The 10,654-nt window shown below is 39.9% G+C and overlaps 1 long non-coding RNA gene across 1 annotated transcript; it reads left to right on the top strand.

Annotated features, from left to right (window-relative positions):
* The first annotated feature begins 3,041 nt into the window (after positions 1–3,041).
* LOC129875972 (uncharacterized) lies at positions 3,042–5,081 on the top strand. The gene is made up of 3 exons (XR_008763263.1): positions 3,042–3,146; positions 3,749–3,795; positions 4,986–5,081. It is a non-coding gene; the product is annotated as an uncharacterized LOC129875972 (long non-coding RNA).
* The last annotated feature ends 5,573 nt before the right edge of the window (positions 5,082–10,654 follow it).

Here is a 10,654-nt window from a genome sequence, read left to right as displayed (position 1 = left end):
CCCCATAGGCCATGACTGGGGTCCGACCTGGACCCTCCGTACACATATCTATTAGCTGTGGTCACATTGAATCATAAATAAGACAATATCATGTAACAGAGCCCTACCGGACGAGAACATTTTCATAAACCTATAGCCCTTTTTGTTTATATCATAACATGACAGGTCACGCCAGCCGACAAGGCTGCCATAACATAATCACACATATCATATAACAGGTAGACCCAGCTGAATCAAACTGACATACACAACCCACATATACATATCTGTAGACCTCTAAAAATAAGAATGAAAACATATAGTGGGATAGGGCCCCCACCGTACCCCTGAATAAATAAAACGATGATATACATCAGTGGCTAGAGCCAAAACTAAGCTCCGATACAATGGAACCCCTTCCAGCTGAGCTAAGCATAATCCTACGCTGACGGACTCCCAAAACTCGTACCTGTACCTGCGGGCATGAAATGCAACCTCCCAAAGAATGGGGGTCAGTACGATATATGCACTCAGTATGTAAAACATAACATAATACAACTGGAAGCATATCTAAAGTAGAGAAACAGGGGATAAACTATCAAAATTGGAAACCTGTACCTGTACTCTGCGAGTCATAAAAGCATGCATGCTCAAATTATATAATATAGTCGGCCCTTTCAGGGATCCGGTGAATCATATCTGTAGTATCAGTATCAGGCCCTGCTCCATCATCACCTTATTACAACACATCATCATCATATATATATACATAAGTACCCAACCCTCTAGTGAAGGGCTCGGTGGACAATGCAGTGAGTTGTACATGATAATGGACCCGGCCCAAGACTCGGTGAAAGAAGGGTTACAGTATACACAATTAGAGTAGTGAGAAACAAAACACAGTTTAAATCATTATCTGAGACTCAATGAAGTCATCAAGTGAACCATCACCTAAGGATCAGGGTAGAAAGTATTTGACGTATACTCTCTAACTGTCACTAAGGACTATGTAAAAAGGAGTTTTTAGAAATCTTAGATGTAAGCCAATGTAAAATATCTTATAGTAGTCCGAGTATTGATTATCTCAGAGCCTTTCTTTTTTACAAACAAGAGTTTAGTCGAATCAATTGTTATACAGTCATATAGAAGACTCGAGGATAGCAGCTTACTACTTTAAAGTTTAACATTCAAAAGTGAGTGAGGGTCCTGAAGTCATATTCAGAACCTGGGAATAGAATTACCCCCAAAGCTCATATCATATCCTGCCTACATCTAAGACATGCCAAAATAGAAAAGATAGGCTTTACATACCTATACCAAAAACATACCAAGAGAAGCTTCACATACCTCTTGGGAGTTACTCTTTATCCTTCTCGTCTCGTCGTCCTCTGAACCTATTCAATATGAAAGTAATACGAATATCAACTACTCTTAGCTTTCTAGCATCTTAGGTTACACCTTAGTATTAATGGAATCTATTTCCTTAGTCGTTTCCTCGACTAGTTCTTTAGTTTGTTAAGGCGTTAATGAAAATTGGGTAGCACCTCCCCTATAATGTGCCCTATCCAGAAATCCAATTAGGCCCCTAAGACCAACAGCAAACCAACAACAACAACCTGCAGCATATATTTAAGTAATCCACACTAACAATATAAAACATAAACTCCAAACGACTTATTCAAAAATACGATATCACAATAGGGCGTCTAGCCTTTATTTTGTAACGCCTTTCATTATACGCAATGAGGGGTTGTGTGGCTGCAACCAGAAGCATACACATCCCTTTTAGAATGCATTTAGGCCCTGCAACAATACATTACACCCCTGCAATAACAACTCACTCAAAACTATCAAAACATGAATTCTGGACAGCTTACTATTTTACCTTGTCGCTTCGTTTCGTAGGGGTAATGGAGGGAAACAGGATTTACGTTGTTACACCCCACCCTTTTTAAACTCGGAATGTCCCTTAAGTTACTTAGAAGTTAGCATGTGAGCCACTTAAGTTACGACACTATCAAACGGCTCTAAGGAAGGGAGAATGTGATACCCCATACTAGAGAAGGTTGGAGATGAAATCATAAGAGTCCGGAAGGAATTGGAGGCCAAGTAATGAGTCGTAGGACTCGATTTACCTATGTAAGCTACTAAGTTAAAAGTCATATGCACTTGAGCTACTTAAGCATATATCAAACTTACGTAGCACGGATTACATAGGTACATAAAATAAGACGAGATTACGAGCCCACGAGGAAGGGAAAAAAGACGATACGTGGTAGCCAATGAAGAAGCGACACGTGGCAGAACCTCAAGCAAGCAGGTGACCCACCTGCTTGGGGGGGGTGGACCCCACTGCCACGTGGCAGCCCATAGTTGGCAGCATGATACGGTGGCCCAATAGGGGCTGGACACGTGTAACCTCTTGGGGGTTGACACGTGTCACACCCTAAAGCCACATATATATGTGGATATATATCATATACTTCAGTTATCCATCAAAACATCAGCCAACTTAGAGAGAAAAAAACGTGAGGGAGAGAAATAGAGAAGCAGCCATGGTTCTTGAAGTTTAAAGGTTTGTTTTCCAATTTTCTTCCGTGAATTAATTATATACGGTGTACCTTAAGTACTTGGATATGTATATATGTATTTTAAGACCTTCATGGAAGTAAAACTCCAGCTTTGCAATTGGAATTTGGAAGAGAAAATAAGAGAAAACGTTAATTAATAAACCCGTTTTTGGAAGGGACAGTGGTTAGTAATAATCATATAACTTCTTGTGTACAGATTCGTTTCAAGTGATTTAATATGTTTTGGAAAGGTATTTCGTGGTTCTATAACTCTCATTCAGACTCCAAAATCCAGTTCCACTTGTATCAGCTTGAAAAGTGGTGATGAAGTGTAGAGGAGGTACTGCTCAAATTTGGTTTTGGAAATCCTACACGGACAGCTGTGAGTATTTTAGTCATATCTTTTTGTACAAAATTGATGTAGGGATGATTCGAAATTGTTTGCGACCCTAATACACGTGTCTATAACTTTTATGAAGGACGTAAATCCTGTTTCCCTCCATTACCCCTTCGAAACGAAGCGACAAGGTAAAACAGTAAGCTGTCCAGATTTCACATTTTGGATAGTTTTGGCGAGTTTGACAAGTTTAACGTAAGGTAAGATTTCTTCTTTTAATTTGAGCTTTATGTGTTCTGATGGAGCATGTTACACTCCCTATTGGTGGATGGAAATATGAAAATGGCTTAGAAATACTTGGCGTTCGGAATAAACTAATTTGTAGTCGTTATGGTTGAATTATTGTCGAAACAAAGTGTTGTTCTTGTGAGTTGCTCTGCAGGGGTGTGACTTGTTGTTGCAGGGCCTAAATATGTCCTAATGTGGGTTAGGGTGCTGCTGGTAGAAGCCACATGACCCCTTGTTATGTATAATTAAAGGCGTCACAAAATAAAGGCTAGACGCCCTATTGAGATATCGTATTTTTTGAAATAAGTTGTTTGGAGTGTATGTTGTATATTGTTGGTATGAATTGCTGCAGGTTGTTGTTGTTGGTTGGCTGTAGGTCTTAGGGACCTGATTGGAAATTTGGATAGGGCACATTATAGGGGAGGTGCTGCCCAATTTTCGTTAACGCCTTAACAAACTAAAGGACTAGTCGAGGAAACAACTAAGGCAATAGATTCCATTAACATTAAGGCGTAATCCAAGATGCTGGAAAGTTAAGAGTAGTTGATATTCGTATTACTTTCATATTGAATAGGTTCGGAAGACGACGAGACGAGCAGGATAAAGGGTAACTCCCAAAAGGTATGTAAAGCTTTCTTGTGGCATGTTTTGGTATAAGCACGTACAATTATCTTTCTTTCCTTTTGGCAAGTTTTAGCCTTAAGTGAAGTGTGTGTGGAATGTGGGGATAATTCCATTCCCAAAACTCCAAGTATGCCTCATAACCCATATCCACTGCTTAGTATTGGAATTTCTGCAAGAATTGAGTATTGCCTAGTAAGGCTTCTATGTATTAAACACTAGTATTTGGAAAGATATCTCTCATTTCCTTTGATACGTGTTTGGTATGAAAGTGAGATTATGATGCCATAATGATTCACCGAGCCCCATGATGGGCCGGGTATGAAATATGTGTATGCAGATCCCATAAAGAAAAGTACAGACCATATATAGTTTATTCTCTTTCTTCTTTTGGCGTGTCTTAGTTGTAGGTTAAACATGATATGAGTTCCAGCGTAACTCCATTCTTAGCATCTCTTATTTACGTCTGAATATCGAACTTTTATAATAATCGAACTATTTCCCTGGAAACTTTTATATGTTAAAAAGGTAACAAATGTACAGGCTCCAAGTCTTACAGACTATATGTTAACAAATGTTTCTGGTTCCATAAGCGATTTGGCTTTACTTTAGTACATGTCTAGGAGCCCCGAGATTATAATTGAGACAGCCCATAATGGCATTTAGAGGACACTCGAGATGACTACACCGCTACTCGGGTTCTCAAATAAAAGCTTAACTTTCTTATTCTATCGAGTCTCTGATAATGATTTAAATTGCATATAGTTACTCACTACTCTACTCGTGTATATTGTAACACTTCTTTCCCTGAGTCCCGGGCCAGGATATGTTCTCGTGCACAGTTCACTGCATTATTCACTGAGTCCCTCAATAGAGGGCCAGGATACGTGTATAAATATATGATGATGTGTTGTAATAAGGTGGTGATGACACTGGGGCCATGATGGTTTTACAGAGATGATTTTACAGAGATGATTCACCGGACCCCCGAAAGGGCCGGCTATATGATATGACTCGAACATGCATGTTTTTGTAATTCATAAAGTACAGGTACAAGTTTCTGAATTGATATCTTATCCCCTGATTCTCTATCTCAGATATGTTTCCAGTTGTTTTATATTATGTTTTACATACTCAGTACACATATCGTACTGACCCCCTTTCTCGGGGGGCTGCGTTCATGCCCGCAGGTACGGGTACAGATTTTGGGAGTCCGTCAGCTTAGGATTCCATGCAGCTCAGCTGGAAGAGGCTTCATTGTATCGGAGCCTAGTTTTTGATACTGTCCACGGATGTATAGAAATTGTTTTATCCATTCAGGGGTACGGCGGGGGCCCTGTCCCGCCATATGTTGTCATTTATATGTTTAGAGGTCTGCAGACATGTATATGTGGGTTGTGTATGTCAGTTTGATTAAGCTGGGTCTACATGATATATGATATATATTATTATGTTATGGCAGCCTTGTCGGCTTGCGTGCCCTGTCATGTTGTGATACAAACGAAAAGGGCTACAGTTTATGAAAATGTTATCGCCAGTGGGGCTCTGTTACATGATATTGTCTTATTTACGATTCAATGTGACCTCATCTAATAGATATATGTACGGGGGGTCCAGGTCGGACCCCAGTCGTGGCCTACGGGGTTGGGTCGTGACAGAAGTGGTATCAGAGCAGTTCGTCCTCGGAGTGTCTGCAGACCGTGTCTAATAGAGTCTTGATTATCGATGTGTTGCGCGCCACATCTATAAACAGGAAGCTATAGGACATTTAGGATGTTACCTTTCTTCTACATCTGAGATCGTGCTTTAGATCTGAGTCATAGGAAAAAAATTCCTTATACTAACCTTGGATCTTAACAGAAGGATGACACCAACAGAAGAGAGTAATTGATGACATAGAAAGTTACAAAGCACGCAGGTAAGTAAAGTGAAGGCACGGAAGATATCCGTTTGGTAAGGTAGTGAAGTATTATTTAAAATGTAAAGCTGAAACCTGAAGGGAAAGCAGTCAGGAAGTGCAATAGTTGCAGTTTGAAGTTGGACATATGAGGTAAGTCTAATATTTTTATATTATTGTTGACGTTGAAAGCACTGTGTGGCTGCGATAAAAAAATGACATTGAAAGCCCTGTGCGGCTGTGATATGACATGTAAATATATATGCTAGCCCTGTGAGGCAGTGTTGGTATTTTCTGCATGCAGGTTTTGGGATAAGTAAGAAATGTAGAGGAAACTCTGCCGAAATTTTCCCAGAACAAGAAAAAGGAAGTAAAGCATAGATTTTTGAGATGCCCGAGAAATTGATACCAAATACCCCTACTGTGTTTAACTAAAACTGTAAGAGGTATCTTTCAGGTCGCCGACAAGGGGCACTTTTTTTTTTACTTGAAGAATTTTATTTCGGAGTAACAAAAGCTTAATTAAGTAGTAAAGTTCAGACTACGGTATCTCCAGCCGTATTTGTACTGTAGAAATATAAATAGAGGGCTCAGGGTGAAGGATAAGATGTCCCGCGAATGAGTTTCACTCTTTTTGAAAAAAAAAATCCAAGCCCTCAACTCCTAATTATAAATTAGATGAGTTGTTCATAACTCGAGGATAAACTCAGAAGGAGACCAGGTAGGTCAAGTATTAGAAGAAGTACTGTGATATTTAAGAGGTTCTGATTTCTTCCAACAATGGTTGGAAAATGATGTACGATAATAGTTTATAATTTGCCACCGACTAATTGGGGAAATAACTTCTAATAGAAGCACCTCAAAGAGATGTTAGGAACCAAATATATATACGAGTTAAAAGGGGGATATGTAAGTATGAACTGAACAGTGTGATATGAGTATACAGGGATAAAGTGGAACCACTAGTCAGACGCACATAGTATGCGTTGACTAAGTTAAAGGCCTGCGTTGAGAACGCAGTAAGAGCATGGGGCTTACGATACAAAGAAATGACGCGTATACACAACGTCGCCCCAAAAATAGTGGAATCCTTAAGGGACGAGGATGGAAAACTTAAGGAACAAATGACGTAACTTTTATTCGTCCCAAGAAACAAAGGATATAGGTTGGGACAAAACCACTACTTCAAGAAAACCTAGAATAGTTATCGTCAGAATACTAGCACTACCTAATAGGGATTGGAACAACTACAGGTGCTAAGTAATTCTTGGAAAAAGAAAAAGTAGAAGGTGGCCTTGGACGAGTTGTTCCCTAGGTCACATTGTTCAAGTATTGATTAGTAGATAAGACATTATGTTAGATATGGAAAGGTTCTATCGCTTCGTAATTTAATCAAGGCTCCGTACACGGATAGTCAGATTATAAACATGCAGATAAATAAAGACATGATGCGGTACCAAATAGATTGGTGAAAGGAATTGGACAAAAATTTAGACTGGACATAGAGACTTAGAACAAAGTACAAATAGAGGAAAGTGCGGGTACCCCCTAAAGGGGGGAAGTTAATGAGAAAATGGCAAAGGTAGGAGGAGGCAGTTGATATAGCAATAAATGTGAGATAGACGTCTAAACTTTGATAAGATATCTTGCTAAACCAAGTTGGAAAGCTCCGGAAGTTACCAATAATTGGATGGAAGCCGGAATGCTACATAAGGTAGCGTTAAGAAGTTTGTGACGAGACCCTGAACAACATAACACTAGAAGGTGGTTGCGGATAAAAACACAAAAAAAATGTAACCATGGAAGGATATCGGATAACTCAAGAGACACTACGAGGGATAATGACAACATGCTAGACCAAAAAGCCAAAATGTTGCCTATAGAGTTTGTCGCAAATGATGTTGTGATAAATGTATAACCAAGGACAAAGGAATAGAAAGCCTCCTGTGGTAGAAAATGAGAAGAACACAAAATGAATAAAGGATAGGGGAGCTCATATGTGAAATTCCATTAAAGATATGCCAGCTAATAATAGCCAAAACTCAAAATGGCTCCAAAGGTTACTATATAAAAGAACTTTAGCGCTACTCAGTAGCCCACCCTAATGAATGGGTGCGTACAGAAAGGGGGGGGGATACAATAGGGGAAGTTAAACCAAACTAACCAAAAAGGGACATGGTCATAGCGGAACTAAAGGTCTATGCCGATACTGGTCGTAAGATAACAAAGGAAGGACAGGGAAAAACATAAAGACTCGCGAGACAACGCTGAGGTAAATTGGGAGCTAAGTTGAGTGCCCCACCCATTAGGGTAAGGATTACAATAAAACACAACACGAAGACTTCCCAGGAAGGTCACCCATCCCAATATTACTCTCGCCCCAGCACGCTTAACTTCAAAATTCTGATGGAACTTAATGCGTTAGTGCTGGTGGGATCCCGCGAGATGGAGGAATCTGAACTAGTGATGGAGAAACGATATGAGATTATGCACCCAGAGTATTATAAGATACGTTAAGGCAATTGTAACAAGGGTTTAAGCAAAATAAGAAGGATTAGCTAATTGCTAATTGACGACGCACTTGAATGCCACAGTTCTTCAACATAGAACCAGTTAACGACTGGAAAACCACAGAATAACTATATAGGCCAGTTAAAGTTCTAAAGAAAGTCGAGAAAAACTATACGAAGCTAAGGATTCCCAAATTATCAACGTCACCATGCACCTATTCTAAACTTTTCAAGAGTAGGGTGCTATGCGGGTTATTGCGAGAAGGCTAACGAATCAACCCCTTTGCTTCCAAGCAAGACCACCTATGCAACTGGAACTAGGTGAAGCTATATGACAAGGAAGTAGTAAGATTCTGTGAAGTTCCCCAACTAATATCTCAGATAGAGGAACTTCAAATATGGTGAACGTTTGGACCTCGGTCCAAGAAGAGGTCGAGAGCACAGACAAACCTTCATACCGCATTTACCTCGGGCTTCTGAATAGACTGAGCATACTATCAACTGCTAAAAAATATATTGCGAGCTTATGAGGTTGGCTTAAGTGTAGCTAGGACTATCGTCCATCAATTATTAGGTTTGCCTACGAGAAGGGCTACCATTACACTATCCAAATTACCCCCTACAAGATGTTGTAAGGAAGCGCCTATAGGTCCCCCTGATGGGAAAAAGATTAAGCTGGTAGGCCAAACAGGATTAAGCAAACTATTGACTAAAAGCCCAGAGTCGGCAGGAATGATATACAGATAATCGACATCGACATTCAAAGTTCAAATGGATGATTGGATGTTCATAACGGAGTCACCCAGAAAAGGGGACTTAACCCAAAATATGTTAGAAGGTATCAAGTTACTCATAAGGTGGGCAATGTGACTGGTAATTTAAGCTTACCACCTGATTTGGAAACCATACGCCCAGTCTATTAAATATAAATATTTCGCAACTGTACTGGCGATCCACCCATAGTATGTCTCATAAATGAAGTCCATGAGATGGAAGAGTTATCCTATGAGGAGAAACTTATTGCCATCTTGGATTGGCAAATTAGAAGGTTGCGAACTGAGGACGTGCCTTCCGTCAAGATACTGTGACAAAACCAAAACCAGAAAAGGGATGACCTGGGAAATTGAAGAGGATATAAAACACAAGTATTTGCACCTATTCCCAATATTTACAGGTAACCCCGATTCCTGAAACACGTATATGAAATATTGGTATGGAAGTACGTGTTAAGAAAATAGCAATGAATCTCCCTACGATTTGTATAAGGTGCTAAGAGAAGTTTTAGCTAACATTCGGGGACGAATGTTCTAAAGGGGGGAAGGATGTTACACCCCACCCTTTTTAAACTCGGAATGTCCCTTAAGTTACTTAGAAGTTAGCATGTGAGCCACTTAAGTTACGACACTATCAAACGGCTCTAAGGAAGGGAGAATGTGATACCCCATACTAGAGAAGGTTGGAGATGAAATCATAAGAGTCCGGAAGGAATTGGAGGCCAAGTAATGAGTCGTAGGACTCGATTTACCTATGTAAGCTACTAAGTTAAAAGTCATATGCACTTGAGCTACTTAAGCATATATCAAACTTACGTAGCACGGATTACATAGGTACATAAAATAAGACGAGATTACGAGCCCACGAGGAAGGGAAAAAAGACGATACGTGGTAGCCAATGAAGAAGCGACACGTGGCAGAACCTCAAGCAAGCAGGTGACCCACCTGCTTGGGGGGGGTGGACCCCACTGCCACGTGGCAGCCCATAGTTGGCAGCATGATACGGTGGCCCAATAGGGGCTGGACACGTGTAACCTCTTGGGGGTTGACACGTGTCACACCCTAAAGCCACATATATATGTGGATATATATCATATACTTCAGTTATCCATCAAAACATCAGCCAACTTAGAGAGAAAAAAACGTGAGGGAGAGAAATAGAGAAGCAGCCATGGTTCTTGAAGTTTAAAGGTTTGTTTTCCAATTTTCTTCCGTGAATTAATTATATACGGTGTACCTTAAGTACTTGGATATGTATATATGTATTTTAAGACCTTCATGGAAGTAAAACTCCAGCTTTGCAATTGGAATTTGGAAGAGAAAATAAGAGAAAACGTTAATTAATAAACCCGTTTTTGGAAGGGACAGTGGTTAGTAATAATCATATAACTTCTTGTGTACAGATTCGTTTCAAGTGATTTAATATGTTTTGGAAAGGTATTTCGTGGTTCTATAACTCTCATTCAGACTCCAAAATCCAGTTCCACTTGTATCAGCTTGAAAAGTGGTGATGAAGTGTAGAGGAGGTACTGCTCAAATTTGGTTTTGGAAATCCTACACGGACAGCTGTGAGTATTTTAGTCATATCTTTTTGTACAAAATTGATGTAGGGATGATTCGAAATTGTTTGCGACCCTAATACACGTGTCTATAACTTTTATGAAGGACGTAAATCCTG

This window comes from Solanum dulcamara, chromosome 2 (assembly GCF_947179165.1).
Source record: "Solanum dulcamara chromosome 2, daSolDulc1.2, whole genome shotgun sequence".
Classification (NCBI taxonomy): Eukaryota; Viridiplantae; Streptophyta; class Magnoliopsida; order Solanales; family Solanaceae; genus Solanum; species Solanum dulcamara.
Note: the sequence above shows the minus strand (reverse complement) of the source record. Positions and strands in the feature narration are given on the sequence as shown.